This window comes from Tachypleus tridentatus, chromosome 10 (assembly GCF_004210375.1).
Source record: "Tachypleus tridentatus isolate NWPU-2018 chromosome 10, ASM421037v1, whole genome shotgun sequence".
Classification (NCBI taxonomy): Eukaryota; Metazoa; Arthropoda; class Merostomata; order Xiphosura; family Limulidae; genus Tachypleus; species Tachypleus tridentatus.
Window position 1 is genome coordinate 157141760 of NC_134834.1, and position 20410 is coordinate 157162169.

Sequence of the window (20410 nt, forward strand, 5' to 3'; positions counted from 1 at the left end):
GCTGCTGTAAAGCGTTTTAATTTAAGTCCAAAGGACGGATAAGTAAACAGTTTGTTTTCTGAGCTTATTTGTACTGAGAATATGGAAACATTTAACTCCGTTACCTCTTTGCTTCTGGGACTTTATAAAAACAAAAACTACCGTAACAAACCAAAATCCCTTGAAGAACTAAGACACCTGATTCGTGTTGCTATCTTATTCATCCCTACTGTTTGAAAAATGTTTTATCAGAATTTGAACGCAGGACTAGATTAGTTAAGTCCATTAATTATAATCTAAAACACATAACTTTATCACTTGTTCTTGTTGTTATCTCAAATAAAAATAAAGTTTGGAGTATATTCATTTTCGGACACCCAGTATTTCGGTGATTTTGAAACATGCGGAGTTTGATTCATCTCGTAATGTATTGTAATGTACTGTCATAAATGTAATTTCATTTATTCTCCTAAAAAGGTTTAGCCTTTTAGTTGTATATTTGAATAAAAAATCAACAAACCCAATAATCTGATTATTTTTAATTAATAAAGGCTACCGAAGCGTTATTGATTTATAAGTCAAACGATATATCATAATTTTTTTGCCTGCTCTCTAAAAGGCCTTGCGTGGCCAAGTGGTTAAGACACTTGACTCCTAATCTGAGGGTCGCAGATTCGAATTTTCGACACACCAAACATGCTCGCCCTTTCAACCGTGGGAGCGTTATATTATTGGTAAATACCCCTATTCGTTGGTAAAAAGAGTATTCCAAGAGTTAGCGGTGGGTGGTAATGACGAGATGCTTTCCCTCTAGTCTTACTCTGCTTAATTATGGACAGCTAGCGCTATGGACAAATAAAATGAAAATTTCACCTTTTAAGCAAAGCATATTCTATTTAAGTTTCTGAAATACGCACACGTATATTATATTATGTCTAAAGGCAGACTTAGGTTTGTTTATTTCAAAGTTTGCGCAAAGCTACACAAAAGATATTTGCGCACAGTGTTCCTGATTTTGAACTGATAGACTAGTGTGAGAGATAGTGTCAGACAGAGGTTGACTTGTGTCAAGAGTCTATATAAATAGATGAATATATCGACATTGGAAATTATTTGTGGAACTAATCTGTGGAAAACCATAGTCACCCTTTGGAGTTATATTGTCTGAGGGAACAGTGTCACCGCTGTAGCGTATTAATAGATCACAATTGTTTTCGACAGCGGGTCGCGAACCGAGAATCTACAGATTCAATCGTGAACGTTAACTACTTCCAAATTCAGCTACTAATTCTTATAATAAAGGTTCTGTAACAGAAGTAACGCGCTTGATGTCTTTAGTGAAGGCTGTGCTCCGAGAATTTCAATGTACTGTTAATTTCTTAAGTGGCACTAAAACTTAGTGACAGCTAAAAGCTACAAGATTATAAAGTATTATATTGTAGTTATTGTTTAGAATTAAGCACAAAGCTACACAATGGGCTATCTGTGTTCTGCCTACTACGACTATCGAAACTCGGATTCTAGCGGGGTGAGTTCGCAGATATACCGTTGTGCTACTGGGGCTAATTATATTGTATGTTGTATTACTTCACCTCTCATAAAACAAGAATTCAGTTGAGTTTAATAAGTAGAAAAGACAAACTGTGAAAGTCCTACTACATAAAAACAACTAAACCAAATTTGTAGCCATCCTTCAATAAGTAATGAGATGTTTAAACCTAGTTTACAACATTATGAAAATTCGATAACCGTTTCGTAAAATATAGTTCCATAAATAGCCACTAGATGTCAAACAACTAGTTCAAGTTCTGCTATCCTACTGATTTGAAGTTATGTTCAAAATGTTGACACAATGAATTGTCTGTTCTGGATCAACTCGTTTGACATGTGATTAATTATACTACAACAATAACCGAGAAAAGGCCCGAATCAATGCCCAATCTGCTTTAAACAATTGTTGGTCAGTTTCATATAGTCCAATGATACCGCGGTTCGGGCGCCTGACTTTAATTTGTGGTTTGAATCCACATCCAATCAAACATGCTCCCTCCTTTCAGACGTGGTTATGGTCAATTCCATTATTCTGCGGTAAAAGAGTAGCTCAAGAGTTGACAGTGGGTCATGATGACTAGCTGCCTTCCTTCTAGTTCTTTACCGCTACATTAGGGACGTCTAGTGCAGATAGTCTTCGTTTGAAGTTGCACGAAATTCAAAACAAACAAACAAACAAACAAACCACCGATCTCGTAGTTTGTAACCCGAATTTTCTATACACGAAGGAGATAAAGTTATTTTATATACACTCCAATCACGGAAACAGCTTTCAAAGTGTCTTCCAATGGCACAGTGGTCTACGGACTTACAATGCTAGAAACTAGGTTTCAATACCCGTGGTGAGGAGATCACAGATAGCCCATTACGTAGTTTTGTGCTTAATTTCAAACAAACAAACACACAAGCTTCCAGAATTAATTCAGTATCACGAATACATTATTTTATTTGACATATTTTTCTGTAGCTAATGAAAGCAACCATAAAAAAAAACTATTAAATAGGTTGCGTCCCAGTATTACCAGGTGTGATATCTTACTTATGACCAACATGCTAATTTTAATAATAGTTACAGCTACAAGTAACTTCATGTTATGATATGAACGCCTTGCGAAGATGACAAAACATAAGTATAGATACATTAGGGTTAGACCTATTGTATTTTTAACATTGCATTCTTTATCTAGCTCCTTAGGGATTTTCAAGAATTAAGAGAGTGTATAATAATAGTATTCCAATCATAACATTTTACCATTTTCATTACCGACAACGCATTTTACTCATTCCAGAGCTCATCGGTTCTTGTGACAAGCATAATTAAACCACACAGCTTGTGTGTTAGATTCCAGTCGGCCTTATGAGCCTAGGATTGAGTGAAACGCTTTGTCGGTAATGGATTTGGCGACCATAATGTGGCTGGAATATTATTATTGCACACTTTTCTAATTTTTGGAAAGCTTTAGATCTTTAGAGATCTATATGAAGAAAGGAGTGTTAAAATATGATAGGTCTAATACTATGGAAAATATAAATAATTCTACACGGTGTGCCTTATCTATAACCTACCTGCCAATGTTAAAGCAAGTTAGAGGGACATTTAATATTACATTTTGCATTTTATCTATAACCTAGATGCATACCAATCTTAACAGGAGATACGGAGCCAAAAATCTATATGTGTTGCGTCCTATCTCTTCCTTAATCGATTTTCGAGTTATACTATTTCGGAGAATTCCACTCTTCATCAATAACCCTAAGAGAGATACGTTGGGCCTATATGATAGTGAAAAATATTAAATATATTAGTGGTGTGAACGTGTTTTGTAGTCACCATGAGAAAAACCTATATACTGGATAGGTGAAGTGAAGCAAAAGTTGATGAGGAATGGATTTCTAAGAAACAAGTATAATTCAATAATACAGTTTAATCAATCTAGTCTTGATTAAACTGGGCCTCCCTTGAACTTCGAGATTAACTAATTTTCGGAATAGTGAGTTTATTTATTGTACTTGCTATTGAGCGGCTATATAATGGAAATAATTGAATGACATTTTTTTCTTCACTTTACCTATCCAGTACTTAGGTTTTTCTTATAGCGACTACAAAGCACACTTACATTGTAATGGATTTACTATTATATATTTATTTTAATGCCGATGTCTGTTTCAGTCAAATATATATTTAGAAATGTATTTAATTTATACTGTTAAATGTGTATTGTGAAATTTCCGCCTATTCTCTAAATTTGTAGAAGATTTTAGACAGTAAGAATAAACAATATATGTCTTGCGAAAGCACTGGCGTATCACCAGTATTGTTGCCTTAGTTGAAATTTCTAGAAACTCTCCTCTCAAGTTTATAGAAAATAACCAACGCAACGCGAAGAGACAGTACATATTGTTGGTTTGATACAGTTAGTATACTATAAATTACTGAACCGATAACTGTGATTAACGTCTTTAAATCAGAAAACTACGGATATTTGACCAGGAACATTTATGTATTTTGAACATTACAACTGTTTAACTTTAGCCGATTGACACCAGACATAAATATTTTTACGAAGACATTACATAACTTCAGCTGTGAAAAACTCATGTGTGATAAGTGAAGAGCTGTTAAGTGAATTTTGCCTATATCAGCTCACAATTAATTTGCTCGTTCATGAACCCTTGATAAGATATCAAGGAAGTTCTGGATTGGATAGAAGACTTAATACTGTTTACAAATTTGTAAAACTTTTCCATATAAATCATCATTTGTAATAACCGTTATTATAAATTGTATTATTATTTTAATTAATTTCTATATTAAAATTAAAATTCAATTCAGTTCCAGGCCATTTGAAATTGTAATACGTAACATAATAAATTGGAGGCTCGTCCGGGATAGATTGTAATACGTAACATAATAAATTGGAGGCTCGTCCGGGATAGATCGTAATACGTAACATAAAAACTGGAAACTCGTCCAGGATAAATCGTAATACGTAACATAAGAAACTCGAAACTCGTCCAGGATAAATCATAATACATAATATAATAAATTGAAAGTTCTTCCGGAATAAATCGTAATACGTAACAAATCCAATAGTTAGTTACATATATTAATGACATTATGCTTGCTTCTGATGAAACATGAGTTTTGTATGTGTATATCAAATTAAAATGAAGATTTACAGATATTTAATTTATCATAAAAGACTACGCTAGACATATCTAGTTCAATATATAAGATGTTTTCGTAAATTAGTATACAGTATTAGTGTATCTTCAAATTATGTTAACAAATGTTTCAGCATGTTTTATGCTTAAGACTGGGATTTTACTTACATATACTAAAATAGTATATCAGACGATGATTACAGCTGTTTTCTTTATAAGAAAAACACAGAACTCTGATTTGTAACTGATGATTTGTATATAATTGATGATCTACCTATAAAGTATAAAAGAAAGATAATTCATTATATGGTAACAATTTCAAAATCCACGTGAAAAAATATATGTTTTGAAATAATCAAAGGATTATTACACTTTGTGTAATTAAAGTTTTTTGTTTTCTTATTATTAAGATTGCCACCTGTTTCTAGGTATTGATCATTTGTGAAAAAAACGTGTTTCGTTAAATTAATAAGTTAAAATAGTGTAGTGTACATAAAGTAAAGTTTTTGTAATGATGTTTAGATGAAAAAGGTAATACATATAATTGTAATATTGTTTTTAAAAAAATACATTTTCTGAGTCAGGAACATATGAATAAATATAATGTAAATTGAAGCATGTTAATATTTAAATAAAAAACGTAGACTATTTGTTGTTGACTAAACTCGTTAACGAGTATATATATGTATATATGTTTATGTAAATATTATAATTAGAACTGAACAGATCTTATATTTAAAAAAACAACAACTTCTAAGCCGCTGACAAATGTGAACATTTGACTATTTGCTGAATATCGGGCGCACCATGCAATAATTTTGTGCTAACTGAAATGTCCCGTCAAATAGTGAAAAACAGAATATTGTGCATACATACTTAATATATTCAGTGTTGTTGTTTTGTTTCACTGTGTAATATGAAAGAACTACGTTTACTGGCTTTTAAATTTCAGTGACATACAAAATCTCTAGTTACAGTACGGTGAACATTATATTTATGGAGAAAATATATGATTATGTACAGTTTGAACTGTTTATTTTCAATATTAAGTATAATTTAAATACATAGTGACAATGTAATATAATTATCTTTTGTTTTATTAAAAAGTTTCCGTCTCTTCTTTCTAGCCATTAATGACGTATTAAAACAGTGAGGTCATCATCCGCCATTTGTAGAAACACTGTCTGTATGGATGTGATCAACTAAGAATGTTTGTATTTTCTAACTGTCAAAGCTTAGTTAGTGTGACATTGGTATACACACAGAATGCGATATAATGGTTGTTTCGTTAACCTTTGAAAGCGAAAAAGCAGGCGTCTTATGGAACATTATCTGAAAGAAGCCATGAACAATTTTTTAAAATTTATTTGATACTTTCACAAGATTTATGCACGCAAAAGAAGTTTGGAGGTGTGTTTGCTTGTGATAAACTACCTGACAAGGCAGAAGAACATTTGTACATCATCAATCTGGATCTGTATAATGAATCTGGTAGCCACTGGGTCTGTATTTACATTGGTTTAGATGAAAAAGGAGAATATTTTGATCCATTAGAATTGATTTCACATAAATTCAACGTAAAATTCATCAAGAAGAACTGTCGAACATAAACTTACAACAAAATACACTGCAAGGACTATATTCACCTGGGTGTGAGAGTGAACAATGACGTATAAAAAACATGTTTATCATCATTGTGGATATGTGTTCAAGAAAGTTCAGTCCCTAAATATTTATGGAAAACGGTGAGTATTGTTATTCTATAATACTGATTAAACATATTTATTATGTAGTAAAATGTAAGTTGTGATCTAATTCAAGTAAGAGATAATAGCATATTTGCTAAAATCTTACAGAAAGTAAGGTTGTTGTTAAAAATATAGATTTCAACATAATTAAATCTGTAGATTTATTGTGTGATCATGTGGGGAATCATAGTGTCCTCCCTTGTAAAACTAGTGTGACATAAAACTGGGAAGTATGGAATATTTAGCCAAGTTATATTGGTATCACAAACTAGGGAAAGTGTAATTTGTAATTATTTTTAGAACAATTTCTATATAAATGGTCAGGAAATGTAATTAAATACATAACTAATAAATTAGTGTTAAGCGGCACTGCTTAAACTCACTTTTAAAGCATGAGATGTTTAAAATAACGTTTAGCTATTAGCGTATAATGAAATATCATACATTCAATACACTTATGTAGTTATTAAAAATAGAAAATAATTGATTTTTTAATTTTGAAAATTTTTTCTTAGCTGGCTGACTGGCACCAAGTGTTGAAATGAAAAGATTAGACTCTATCGTTCATAAACTAAATAAAAGGCCAGGAAACGTAAACTATGCCTAAATACACACTTATAAACCCTAGTAAGACAATTCACCTATGGTAACAGACCTTCTGATATTGAACTATGATATTACCCTTCTCTAAGACAACCGAGCCCTCTGGTTCCACGTTGTAAACTGTAATGCCATCGTCCATCATGGCTGCTTGCCATAGCAGCTTAGCAATGAGGCTTTAGTAATGCGCAACCTGGTAACATTTATTGGAAATATAATGTCATCGTGCCTACCTCTTTCCCCATCCCTAGAGGATGACACAGATGTATTGTCTTCTAGTGGCGTGTTGCGCGGTATCCACCCTTACTCTGATGTTGCAACATAGGTGTTTTGTTTGTTAGACCTGTAATATGTCTTTAGAAAATTATTGAGCTCAAGAACTAAAGAACTAGTGTTATACTAGTGAGAGTGTATAAATAAAACTAACATTCTCTTTTACCATTCAGTCACAAACATTTGTTCAATTGTTAAACTTGACTTTATTTTTTCAACATAGATTGTGCTTACTTATAAACCTTATTTACTCTTTTTTGCGATGGTTTAATCTGAGCCAGAATAAATTCAGACACTACTCTGTAATACAGTGTCTGACGAATCGCCCTGTTGCTTCAGTTCCTATTGGATTCTCTCGGGAAACGTAGTAGTTTCAGAATACTACATAGTTGTGACGTAATTATCCAAAGAAACCATTAAGTACGAGGAGGCGCTTCAGTTTATAAATATTTATTTTTACCATTCACACACTCGAATTTCTTCCTCCACGGAACGTGCCGTAATTTAAAGCTAAAAATCTTACTGACTGAGTGGAACAAAACAGAACGTGATGAGAAAATGCAATGAAATCTAATATGTTTTCTTAATCTCTTTTCTTCAGTATTTACTCCAGCTCAACAAACATAGAGAGTTTCTGATCACTTGATTCTAATGAAATAAGGAACCAGTTTGTTAACTAACGAACAACGGCCCGGCGTGGCCAAGCGCGTTAAGGCGTGCGACTCGTAATCTGAAGGTAGCGGGTTTGCATCCCGGTCGCGCCAAACATGCTCGCCTTTTCAGCCGTGGGGGCGTTATAATGTGACGGTCAACCCACTATTTGTTGGTAAAAGAGTTGGCGGTGAGTGGTGATGACTAGCTGCCTTCCCTCTAGTCCTACACTGCTAAATTAGGGACGGCTAGCACAAATAGCCCTCGAGTAGCTTTGTGCGAAATTCCAAAACAAACAAACAAACTTACAATGAATAATTACTGATAATTATCTTTACAGACAGAAAAATTATAAAGTACTTTTATCGTCGGTCAGTTAAAATGTGGTATCACACGCGTTTTAACACGAAAAGTATACAAACAGAGACATGTTATCGTTTATAATGTAATACATTTGGAAAATAAACACTAAACACCATTGATGTTTCCGCGAAGAAGAAGGCCAACTTTAGGTTTAGTAATCATATGTATACAATTCTTGTTTCTTTAAGAAATATTTCACAAGATCATCAAATATGTTTGTTTTTAACGTAAAAGCCATTCTTAAATAATGCTATGCTGAGATCATCTGGGAAACGTTGTTTCGTACAACGTTTAAGTGATACGTTAGTGAGACTGAAGCTAAACAGTAACATCCATCGCCAACTCTTGAGCTACTGCTGTCTGGGTAAAGAATAGGAGTTGACAGTTACTCTTAATACGCACCCACGGTCCAAACAGCGGAGTACGATTTTTTTCTTCAACAGGATGCCAGCAATAAAAACTTGAATTCAAAGTCTGGGCAAGGTAACCACTTGGCTGTGCTCTGCAAAATTTTGGAAAATCTTAAATTTCTAAGTGTAGAGTTGGGTTAAGCAGCGATATACGGAAATTTACAAATAAGTCCAAAAATAAAGAATATTGTATTGGTCAAAACAGATATAAAAATAAGTTTACCATAACCCTTGAACAGCCAACGTCGTTTGCAAAATTTTAAAATTGGAACATGTTACATCAAGTAATTAATCTTTTATAAATCTATTCCAGAGTTATACTAACTGAATAACACGCATTAAGTTAAAAAGTTGTTGTTGAATTAAGTACAAAGCTACACAATGGGCTATCTGTGCTTTGCCCACCACGGGCCTTAATTTATGCATGAAAAAATACACATTTATTAAATTACTTCTTCGATTATTTGTTTCATATTAAAATTTTACCAATATTATTAGATGATGTCAGTAGATAGCGATGAACAATATAAATATTGTTAGATGATGTCAGTAGATAGCGATGAACAATATAAATATTGTTAGATGATGTCAGTAGATAGCGATGAACAATATAAATATTATTAGATGATGTCAGTAGATAGCGATGAACAATATAAATATTATTAGATGATGTCAGTAGATAGCGATGAACAATATAAATATTGTTAGATGATGTCAGTAGATAGCGATGAACAATATAAATATTGTTAGATGATGTCAGTAGATAGCGATGAACAATATAAATATTATTAGATGATGTCAGTAGATAGCGATGAACAATATAAATATTGTTAGATGATGTCAGTAGATAGCGATGAACAATATAAATATTATTAGATGATGTCAGTAGATAGCGATGAACAATATAAATATTGTTAGATGATGTCAGTAGATAGCGATGAACAATATAAATATTGTTAGATGATGTCAGTAGATAGCGATGAACAATATAAATATTATTAGATGATGTCAGTAGATAGCGATGAACAATATAAATATTGTTAGATGATGTCAGTAGATAGCGATGAACAATATAAATATTGTTAGATGATGTCAGTAGATAGCGATGAACAATATAAATATTATTAGATGATGTCAGTAGATAGCGATGAACAATATAAATATTGTTAGATGATGTCAGTAGATAGCGATGAACAATATAAATATTATTAGATGATGTCAGTAGATAGCGATGAACAATATAAATATTATTAGATGATGTCAGTAGATATCGATGAACAATATAAATATTGTTAGATGATGTCAGTAGATAGCGATGAACAATATAAATATTATTAGATGATGTCAGTAGATAGCGATGAACAATATAAATATTGTTAGATGATGTCAGTAGATAGCGATGAACAATATAAATATTATTAGATGATGTCAGTAGATAGCGATGAACAATATAAATATTGTTAGATGATGTCAGTAGATAGCGATGAACAATATAAATATTGTTAGATGATGTCAGTAGATAGCGATGAACAATATAAATATTATTAGATGATGTCAGTAGATAGCGATGAACAATATAAATATTGTTAGATGATGTCAGTAGATAGCGATGAACAATATAAATATTGTTAGATGATGTCAGTAGATAGCGATGAACAATATAAATATTATTAGATGATGTCAGTAGATAGCGATGAACAATATAAATATTGTTAGATGATGCCAGTAGATAGCGATGAACAATATAAATATTGTTAGATGATGCCAGTAGATGATGATGTAAAATACCAATATTGTTAGACGATTTCATTATATGATGATGTAAAATACCAATATTGTTAGACGATTTCATTATATGATGATGCATAAAACCAATATTGTTAGACGATTTCATTATATGATGATGTAAAATACCAATATTGTTAGACGATTTCATTATATGATGATGCATAATACCAATATTGTTAGACGATGTCAATAGACAGTAGCAAATAAACGTTGCAAATAAATTGAAACGATGGGCCGATTCTACTTTTGATGAGGTTAGTAACATATAAATATGGTGCAGACATACAGTTGATTGAATTACTGTCAGTATAGCTGTTTTCATATGAAGAACTCTTTTAGAAGATTCAGGTATACAAAAGCTACTGTCGTTATGAAGTCTTCTGTAGTATTCGTCTATGGTAAAGCCAGCACATAAATGTTGTTTTTTTGGGAAACTAAAAATAGCGGCCATCTATGGAACACGGATGGCAGATTATCCACCCGTACTGTACATTTGAAATGGAATTTATTTTTTGTGAACTTTCAGAAAATGATTACAAAAATCTTTACTTAAACCACTTTACAGAAAACAAATATATAAAAACTTTATGACGTGCACTGCCAATATGATTTGTAATAGAAAACTAAAGCTCACGGTATTTGGAAACTACAGAGACAGTAACCCTAGGGAGTGGGAGCAAGACGCAGGACTACATATGAAGCTCTGAAATCTCCAATATCGTTCAGTAAATGGAGGTTAGATAACATTGTCTCTGAAGATACAATAGAAAACACGTAGTGGGAGGGAGGTATTTATCATGTAAAACTTTAACGTTTTTTATTCTACTGATCACAGTTTTCTAGGGTTTTCTGTAGCCTAATAATTTGTTGAGAGAGAAAAAGCAACTTTACTGACGCACAAGATTAACCGTAAACCTGATACAACAATAGAGTAAGTAACTCATTCTGTTGTAACTATTGAATGACTACCAGATACTTAATAGAAGGAAATTAATAATCTATGAGTAAACAGACTTATTATCTTGTTGGCTAATTTCACGAGAAGCTAAATTCTTCTTGATGGGTGACCAGTAATTATCTTGAGAATAAGTAATTTTGAGAGAGAGACATCCTACTGCGTCAACTGAAAAACGAATGAGCTAAATGCTTCCTTCTATACGTTCCTATTGCCTTAATTAAAAGCCAGTAAGTATACCCAGAACGTAATCTTCTATAATTGTAGGTGAAATATTCTGTTGCTTTGCTTACAGTAACACTCTTAAGAACTTGAATAGTCCACGTGTTCCTGGTGTCTTTGAAACGCTTACGTTTATTTCGGTATGCATTCATGAATAGTGCCTTAGAAACTTACAAAGGGCAGACCTGCCATGGCCAAAAATACACCTTTAACAATACGGAAGTATGAATAATGATATTAAACACAAAGCTTACTGTTCTCTGCTCATCACGGTTATCGAAACCCGGTTTCTAGTGGTATAAGTCCACAGACATACCGTTGTGTCACCGGGGTTATAAATAATAAAGTTTTTGGGTTAATAGGTGTTGTAAATTGTCTGAAAGGAAATTAGCCATTAATTTTCATATAGTGTATGCCAAGAATGTTTTTAGTGTTACAACAATAATAAACTCACAAAAAATGTGAAATTCAATTTTTTTATAACAGTACAGAGTCTCAACGCTAAGAGCAGATGGTACAGTCTAAAATATCTGTTTCAAGTTTTGAAAAACTATGGAAAATAAAAACATGTCTATGTAGCGCGTGTCGTTTCGCTACAATAAAGCATAGAAGCGTCGATTCATAAGATTAATCAACACCAGGAAAACTACAGCTACAACTGATAACAGCTAAATCATTAATTTACAAATGTCTGTGTATGTGTCCGTTTATAACTGGCGAACGGCTAAACTGATTGCTACCAAACCCAGTAGATACCCTTATGACCTATCAGAGAATGATATAGAGGTGATCATGTTCAGATCTGATCTTTATGTCACCTCCTATGAACCTTTATATTTTCACCTTGCGTTGAAGGGGCACGTCAGCTGGTATTTTATATCCGAGCGCTTCTAGATTTACATATCCCATCATCAGCGAACTGTAATATATCAAAGATAGCACAAATTCATATATAATTGTAATACATTGTTTTTAATAAGTTCATCGAGGTAACATAATAAAATTCAGAGAAGAAGTTTGTGTGTGTTTGTGTTTTTCTTACAGCAAAGCCACATCGGGCACTCTGCTGAGCTCACCGAGGGGAATCGAACCCCTGATTTTAGCGTTGTAAATCCGTAGACTTTTTCCGTTACACTAACTGGCGGCTCAGAAATAAAACAATACAAAAAACACGAAACCAGGCAATAGCTAAGAATGAAAATAGAGATAGTTTATATGCGCTACGGTTACTGCTAAGTTTCATTTTTACATTGGATATTAACAGCCTTTCTTCCGTAAATAGTTCCTGATTAGATTTGTCTGATAACACACTTTGACAGTCATTTATATAGGTGTATCAGGTTCTACCTGCATAAGAGAGGGACACGACTTTATTAGTTTTGGATGTATGATATTCCAACAGATTCATGGTCACGTATTTTCCTTTGACGTTTTGTCTTGTCACTGTAGTTTAGAGAAACTGTTATTTTTCAAAATGTTTTTGTAACAACTCTCTTTCTACGTGAAGGTTGAGGAAATTCGAGTAGATATTGTAAACATTATTTGAACCACGTAGTTGTTTTTTTTAAAGATATCGGTATTAGGCTCTTAAATCGGTTGTAGAGGTCGCTGAAGGAGTTCTTGCGGTAAACGAATGTGATGACCTCGTTATTTAAGCAGTTGACCGATTTGCTTTTCGTAGACGAACTTAATACTACTTAATACTTAATACTAGGGTGTTCATTGTTAAATTAATTTTATTTTTGTTTTACATACTTAATATTACGAAAGTAGTAGGAATGTGTACTCAACATAACTCTTGTACAGGTTAGGCTTGAACTCCGTGTAGTACCTATCTAACCAAACTGATAAAAAATAACAAAGAGGTAAGACAGCGAGGATCAGGCCTGAAAGTGAACCCATCTCTTTATCATCTATATGATAATTAAACTGACCGATATAGACAAAGCAATTGTTCTTGAGGTCAGGTTTAAGCAGTACCTTAAGTTCTTGGCGGTGTAAACCGGTCTGTAAGTTACTGAACACAAGAGGTCACCACAGACTTATATAGTTTCACAGAATAAGATACGTAGTATTCAGTATTAGGGAACGGACAGACTTCACAATCAAACCAGAAATAATCCTTAAAGATAAATTCAGAAAGTATAACAAATAGATTTCTAACAAACTCTATTGATTCTGTATAGGAACACCATACTGTTTCCAAATTTCCTCTAATGTTGATCCATTTCTTGTTTAGGAGAACAAACCAATACTGTTAACACTCAAGTTAAAAAAAACTATTTAGATATTTCACCCTTAAAGTTACGTATCGCTTACAAATCTTTCAGGAAGTTTAGCTGTTCCATCACAAAGAGATACTCCCTATTTCACTGTGTTCGTGGATGGTTTATCAATACGCTTGTGGTGACTATAGAGCCATTCATATTAAAAAAACAAAACGCCAATTGTAAATATGTGCCTGTGAACATGTGGGAATATTACACAAAAGTGATAAAAACTAATTAATTCGTTTTTCTCTTTTATACAGCTACAAAGTGAAAAGTAAAAACTTAGTACATCTGTACAAATAACTTTAGAATTGTGGCAACAGACTAATATAAACAAGAATTGTTTTTGATAGAAATTGGGTTAATATTCAATAAAAACATAAAATTTAACAATAACTGTAACTTATATAACCCATCACTATTTTTATTTTTATCCAGTGCCTGTTTGAAATATTTATTTCTAAGTAACTTGTATTCTGTTTTTTTTCTTCAGCTTTATTCTGTTATTTCAGCTTATCTGTTGAAAACAACGTTTCACAATTATGAATGAATTAATGCCATTTTTGATGTATTTTAGATCACTGACGACATGATGTAAATATCTCGAAACGTCTGAGTATTTGATATGTTACTAGTTGTTGCTGTTGTTTTTCTTTCCGTGATGAAAACTGACATAAATGTAGCTGATTGTTACTTAATGAAAACCAGCTGATTGGAATTGAATACTTGAATGCAAGCTAGCTGACTGGTATCGAACGAAGGTAACTGACATATACTGAAGGAAATATATTTTCTTATAAGCGAATATTAATCGTACGAGAAGATAAAGCACACACAGTTTCTTTCATTAACTCTTATTGCGGAAATTTTCCAGTTACCACTGACAAGTCTGATAAAAAACAATAAATTATTTAATATGTTAGTGTACTTAAGTAATTGATGAATTTATGTATTCTGAAAAACATTATTTAAATTGTTACTCATTTTTTACATACACACACACACACCCTTTTCACGTTGAGAAGAACTGGTTTTTTATTTTATGGTATACTGAAAGTGACGTCACCTCATTGTTTCTGTCGAACCTCCTCGTGCTTCTTCGGGTTTTCTGTAATACGTTGTAAGTATGTTGAAGATGAATTAAAATAACAAGAAGTAACATTGAAAGATAGTAATGATATCTTCAGCTTGAAGGCATCTTAGGCACACTTGGTCTAAATGGCCAGACCAAAGACTTGTAGGGTTAAGACATACATATTCCTAATTTTGAACTACGGACCAGAAGGAAGGCAGCCAGTTAGCAGCATCCTCGTCTCATGACTTTGTCTGTGTTGAACCGAATAGCAGGACTGACTCTTCTAACAGACTTACAAGTTGAAGGTGTGACGCGAACCTCAGAGCTACATCCCAGCACGTTAAACACTATATTCTTGAATGAGTGTTGTTCCATAAGACGTGAGGAAATATTGAAAAGGGGAAAACAAAGAATACATTAACAGGTCTAGATGGAAACTTTATCGACTTTTCGGACATTAATTCTCCTGACCACAATGATTCTGTCTTATTTTCCAAATCGACATCAAATCCTCTTATGACATAAACGAAATATCTACTTTCAAATAATTATAAAACTCTGTCAAAACGTTTCTAATTTCATTCTCTTAAGCCTATTTTTTAGACGTGTTTACCCTAGTTCTCACCTTCTGGTCAAATCTTCCCCTTTAACTATGCAAACTCTTTTCCTTCCCATAATCACTTTTCTGGATTATTCTTTTATTTTAGTGATCTATTATTCTTGCGAATATTTGTTTATTATTTTCCTATGTTTATATTTCTAAATCCAATTTTAGGTGTTCTAATTACTTGTTTTCCATATTCTTGCTAATTTTAATAGTAACTACTTAATAATTTCAGCAATGTTTTATCAGTATCTTTGTCACTGTGCTCTATGTTGAAGGTGTGAATAAGGACTTCTGTGTTATCTTACTTTTTAACGGTTATTTCTGAGCTTAATTCAACTATACCACGCTCTTTACTGCTTGACGAAGGGCTTAACAGAATGAAACTAGATAAATTTTTCATATAAACGTGTCAACGTATTCTTTATTATGGTCTATCCAATTACAAGATTATGCCTCCTCCTACAATATTGAAGAAGAGAAACTTGTTCACATCCTTGTGATAATTGTTTTGAAGCACTTTTGAGAATCGACCCACTGTGCGTTGTTTTAACACTATACTGTAAAAAGTGAAACTCAAAAATGAAGATTTTATTCGATAATGATTCATAATGACGACGTAATAAGTTATATTTTTTGCTGTTAAAATTATTATCAATCACTAACACTTATTGGAAAAAAAATATGATGCTCTTATTAAAGTTTGTTTTGTTGTTCATAGAATACAATAAACACTCTTCATAGATCTTGTTGAAAGATGCATCATAGTTCTGAATACGAGTTGCTCCCAGTGCGGACTAGGGTTAACAAACTGTTTGTACAAACTTCTCAAACAAGTCTTTGGGGACCGAAGGACCGAAGATTTAAGAACCACAGTAAGCATATTGCTAAACTTATGCTGAATAGAACTGATTATTATTATGGTTTTCAAGCTACGTTTAATATAACTTATTAATATCAAGAGTGTTAACTAGTTAAGCTGCTTTAACACTGTAAAAATGGTTCCTTGAAATACGTTTTAAATACAATATGAAGTGCTAAAATACAACGAATTAAGAATTTTTCGAATCAAACTCAAAATTAGGACCAGTCAAAGAAAAAATAAACAACATTCGATTCTTATCTTGGAAAGTTTAGCAGGTAAATCGTTACTACATCACTGTGTACAAAACAGAGTTTATTTTGCTTCACGTGCCATCATGTAATGAAAATAAACGGGTCTTAAGTTAACCAATCACTGATAATGATCTGTACGGGTCAAAACTGTACCTTACACAACTTATATTGTTTAAACTAGTCAGGTCTGACCGAGTTAAGGTTTGGAACTGAAATATTAATATAATTAATTGAAACTTGAAATATTTCACATAATCGTTCTTTTCTCTTCTTTTAATCCCAGCATGGCTAGGTAGTTAAGGTACTCATCTCGTAATCTGAGGGTTGCAGGTTCGAATTCCCGTCGCACCAATCATGCCCGCCCCTTTAGTCGTAGGGGCATTATAATGTGACGAACAATCCCATTATTCGTTGGTAAAAGAGTAGCCCAAGAGATGACGGTGGGTGGTGATGACTAGCTGCCTACCCTCTAGTCTCACACTTCTAAATTAGAGATGGCTAGCGCAGATAGCCCTCGTGTAGCTTTGCGCGAAAATTCAAACAAACGAAACAAAAACAAAATAAAATCCTCTTATTTTTTTAAATTACTTTTATGAAACCTAATCTATAGTTCGTGGACGGTCTTATATAAGAATGTTGAACATTCTCAAGATTATTTTGTACCTGTTTTGTGTTTGTTTTTAATAACCTAAAGTCTTTCAAGAACGTTTTCCAGCATATTAGCTTCAGTGGTTAAGAGTCGAAATATGTCTTTTCCTTTAATACTCAAGTATCGAGGAAAAGCCTCCAACGTATAAACTTGTATCGAAAAAAGTTACATAAACTTATACGAATATTAATTAAAATATTAAATATCGTGAAACAGATAAACAAAAAATAATACAGTTGATACCTTATGCTTTTTACCGTAAGTCATATTAACTGAAAACGAAATAATGAATAATTCGCTACATTAACTTTTACTGTACAAAACTCAGTTTGGTTATTGTATTCTGTTTAAAACTACGCTTAACCTAAGCACGTTAATTTCACTGGCCTTTCATTTTAAAAGAACAAGCTTCCTCGAAAGCTTAGGATTACAAGAACAGATGCCGATCTTTGACCTCTAAACGCGTCTTGTGGTAATCAGTCATCATAGACAACAAAATACCTTGGTGAGAGTAAGCCGCTTATGCTGAGAGTCACATATTTGTGCTTTTAGCTTGACTTTTATCATTCCATTACGGTTTTTTCAGATAATATAGAACGCTTAACAAAACCCTATAATATGAGCACTGATGGATTTTTTCTGAACCTAGGTTTTGATTTATGTCAGTTAAAGCATTAAGCAGATGATAGTAGAATAATAAATGAGGCCACATTTTTACTTACATACATTAACAAATCGATGGGCTTTAAATTGGATGACGATCTTCCAAGCTGCCTTATTCTTTTAAGAATAATTAGGATGCTTACCTTCGTCTGTAAGTATTATTTCGCTATTCTTCTTTTTGTAATTTTGGAAGTTTTTTAAACATCCTTACATTATTTGATTTTTACGATAGAACACTTGGACTGTATTTTAATGAATCTTATGAAACAAACTCAATGAAAATCATAAAGTGTTATTTCTCATTCTCTTTAAACAGCCTGATGAACAAGCTAAATCAGTGCTTAAAAGTACATGCAACGAGTACAGAATAATTAAACCTTCACTAAAACAATATAACTCCAGTCTATTCACGCATGTAATTGGATTCTATAACATACATTGGATGTAAAGGTTTAAGTAAAAAAATCCATTTTAATTGTATATGATGTTTTATAAAATTCATCGAACGTTTCTCATTCTTGTTGAAAAAATTTCCGTGTCCAGTTTGTCTAGAGGGTTCATTAAAACTTGAGATAAATACATCCATATATCTTTGTTTAGAAACAAACGTGTTAAGATGTAGCAAAACTGATTCAAATTAACTATTGTTAATCTATTTAATTTTATAGCTACAATATCGTCATGTTTGAAGCTTTTTCCGAATATTTTGTCCGAAGGTATGTTTGCACGAAGTTAAGCACAAAGCTACACAATGGGTTGTTTATGTCCTACCCACGACCAGTATCGAAACACAGTTTCTATCGTTGTAAGTCAACAGACATACTGCTGTGCTACTGAGACATTTGCCCCTATAATGTTTTATTGTGTTAGCATATTCTGAGCCAAACAAACCCTGGAGTCTAAATTAGTTTTATTATGATTGTTTATCTCTAATTGTTATTTTGTGTTTTAATAACAAATAGTACGTTTACCCAGTTTCTAGTAAGAAAAATAAGTATTTTCAAGTGTTGCCAAGCCAAGATATTTTTATTTCTAAATCTGATTTTCTACATTGTTATTCTAATTTTCGAAACAAAGTTCACAGTTATTTTAATTTTGAATATTTTGTTCCAAGTTACACGAGTTATTCTTTCAACAAGTTGAGTTTCTTTATAATTTGCTCTCCAGTGACACAGTTGTTTGTCTTCGGACTTACAATGTTAGAAACTTTCGTGTTTAACTTCTTGATTTAATCATCAAGTTTCAAAGTAATTAATTCTGTTGTTTTTGATAAACGGAAACTTACCTGATTTGGGACAGAATAAGAAGTGTTTTTCGTACTGATTCAAAGTGCTTTTCAAAATATATATTGTTGAATTCTCTGTATTACATCACATAAACGTAATAATGAAATTAGTGAAAACGATTCAGTATTGTATTACGTAGTAATAAATTATTCCATGTCAATGTTTAGCGATTTTTATGGTTATACCTAAACTGAGCCTGGTGGTTAGAATGGTCAACTCGCAATAGGCGGGTCACGGGATCGAAATATGTTGCCAAATATACTCGCTCCTTTAGTTGTGGGAGCCTTATAATGTGGCGACCAATCACACTATTCGTTGGATATCTTCACTAGTTATCTTCTCTAAAGTCTATCATTTCAAAATTAGAGACAGTTAGCTCTGGACAGTTAGCACAAAGTTAGCATCTTTGTGCGAAATTCAACAAACAACCATTTATTTTGCGAATTTTTTACATGTGAAGTTTTTAATATTTTACAATAAATGTTAGTTATGCGATGATATTTTCTACATTGGCATGAAAGTATTAGATTTCATACTCTTAGTAAATATTATAATATCCTGTATAGTCTAAACCAAGAAAGTTAAAATCCTACCTTTTGGATAACGTTTCCTCGACGAGAATAAGACACACTAGACCTAATGCTTTACTACTTTCTTGTAAATATTAGATTAAATATTCTTGAAGGTTCAGGTACTCGTTGTTGGGAGGTCTGACATAAGAACTCCTCTTCACTCAGCAAACTGTAGTATGTTCCTTTCGATTAGAAGACAGCCAATCAGAGATGTGAATGTACAATCGCAGCGCCACTCGCAGGCTTTTTTTCTTCTTTTTAATTAGTAAATTATATTAATTGAACTGATTTTTAATATGTGATGAACATAAAACAATTTTCAACATCAAATAAAGTGAAAATGTATTTAAATAATACACATGATTTAAGATAAACACTCAACAACGTTTACCAACCGTAAGAAAAATTCTTTAAAGATATAGTTCTCAAGAGGTTTACATAAACATCAATCATGGTAGTTGCCATAATAA

The 20410-nt window shown here is 32.5% G+C and overlaps 1 protein-coding gene across 2 annotated transcripts in view; it reads right to left on the bottom strand.

The window, feature by feature from the left end:
- The window catches only part of LOC143228248 (putative G-protein coupled receptor AH9.1), a 41790-nt gene extending 21808 nt beyond the window's left edge, over window positions 1-19982 (bottom strand). The window contains exons 1-2 of one of the 2 annotated variants that reach the window (XM_076459538.1): window positions 19962-19982; window positions 8733-8832 (exon numbers count right to left, since the gene is read on the bottom strand). The gene's annotated coding sequence lies outside the window, so the exon portion shown is untranslated. The remainder of the gene's footprint in view (window positions 1-8732; window positions 8833-19961) is intronic. The other variant, XM_076459539.1, reaches the window with a different exon arrangement.
- Window positions 19983-20410: the final 428 nt, after the last annotated feature.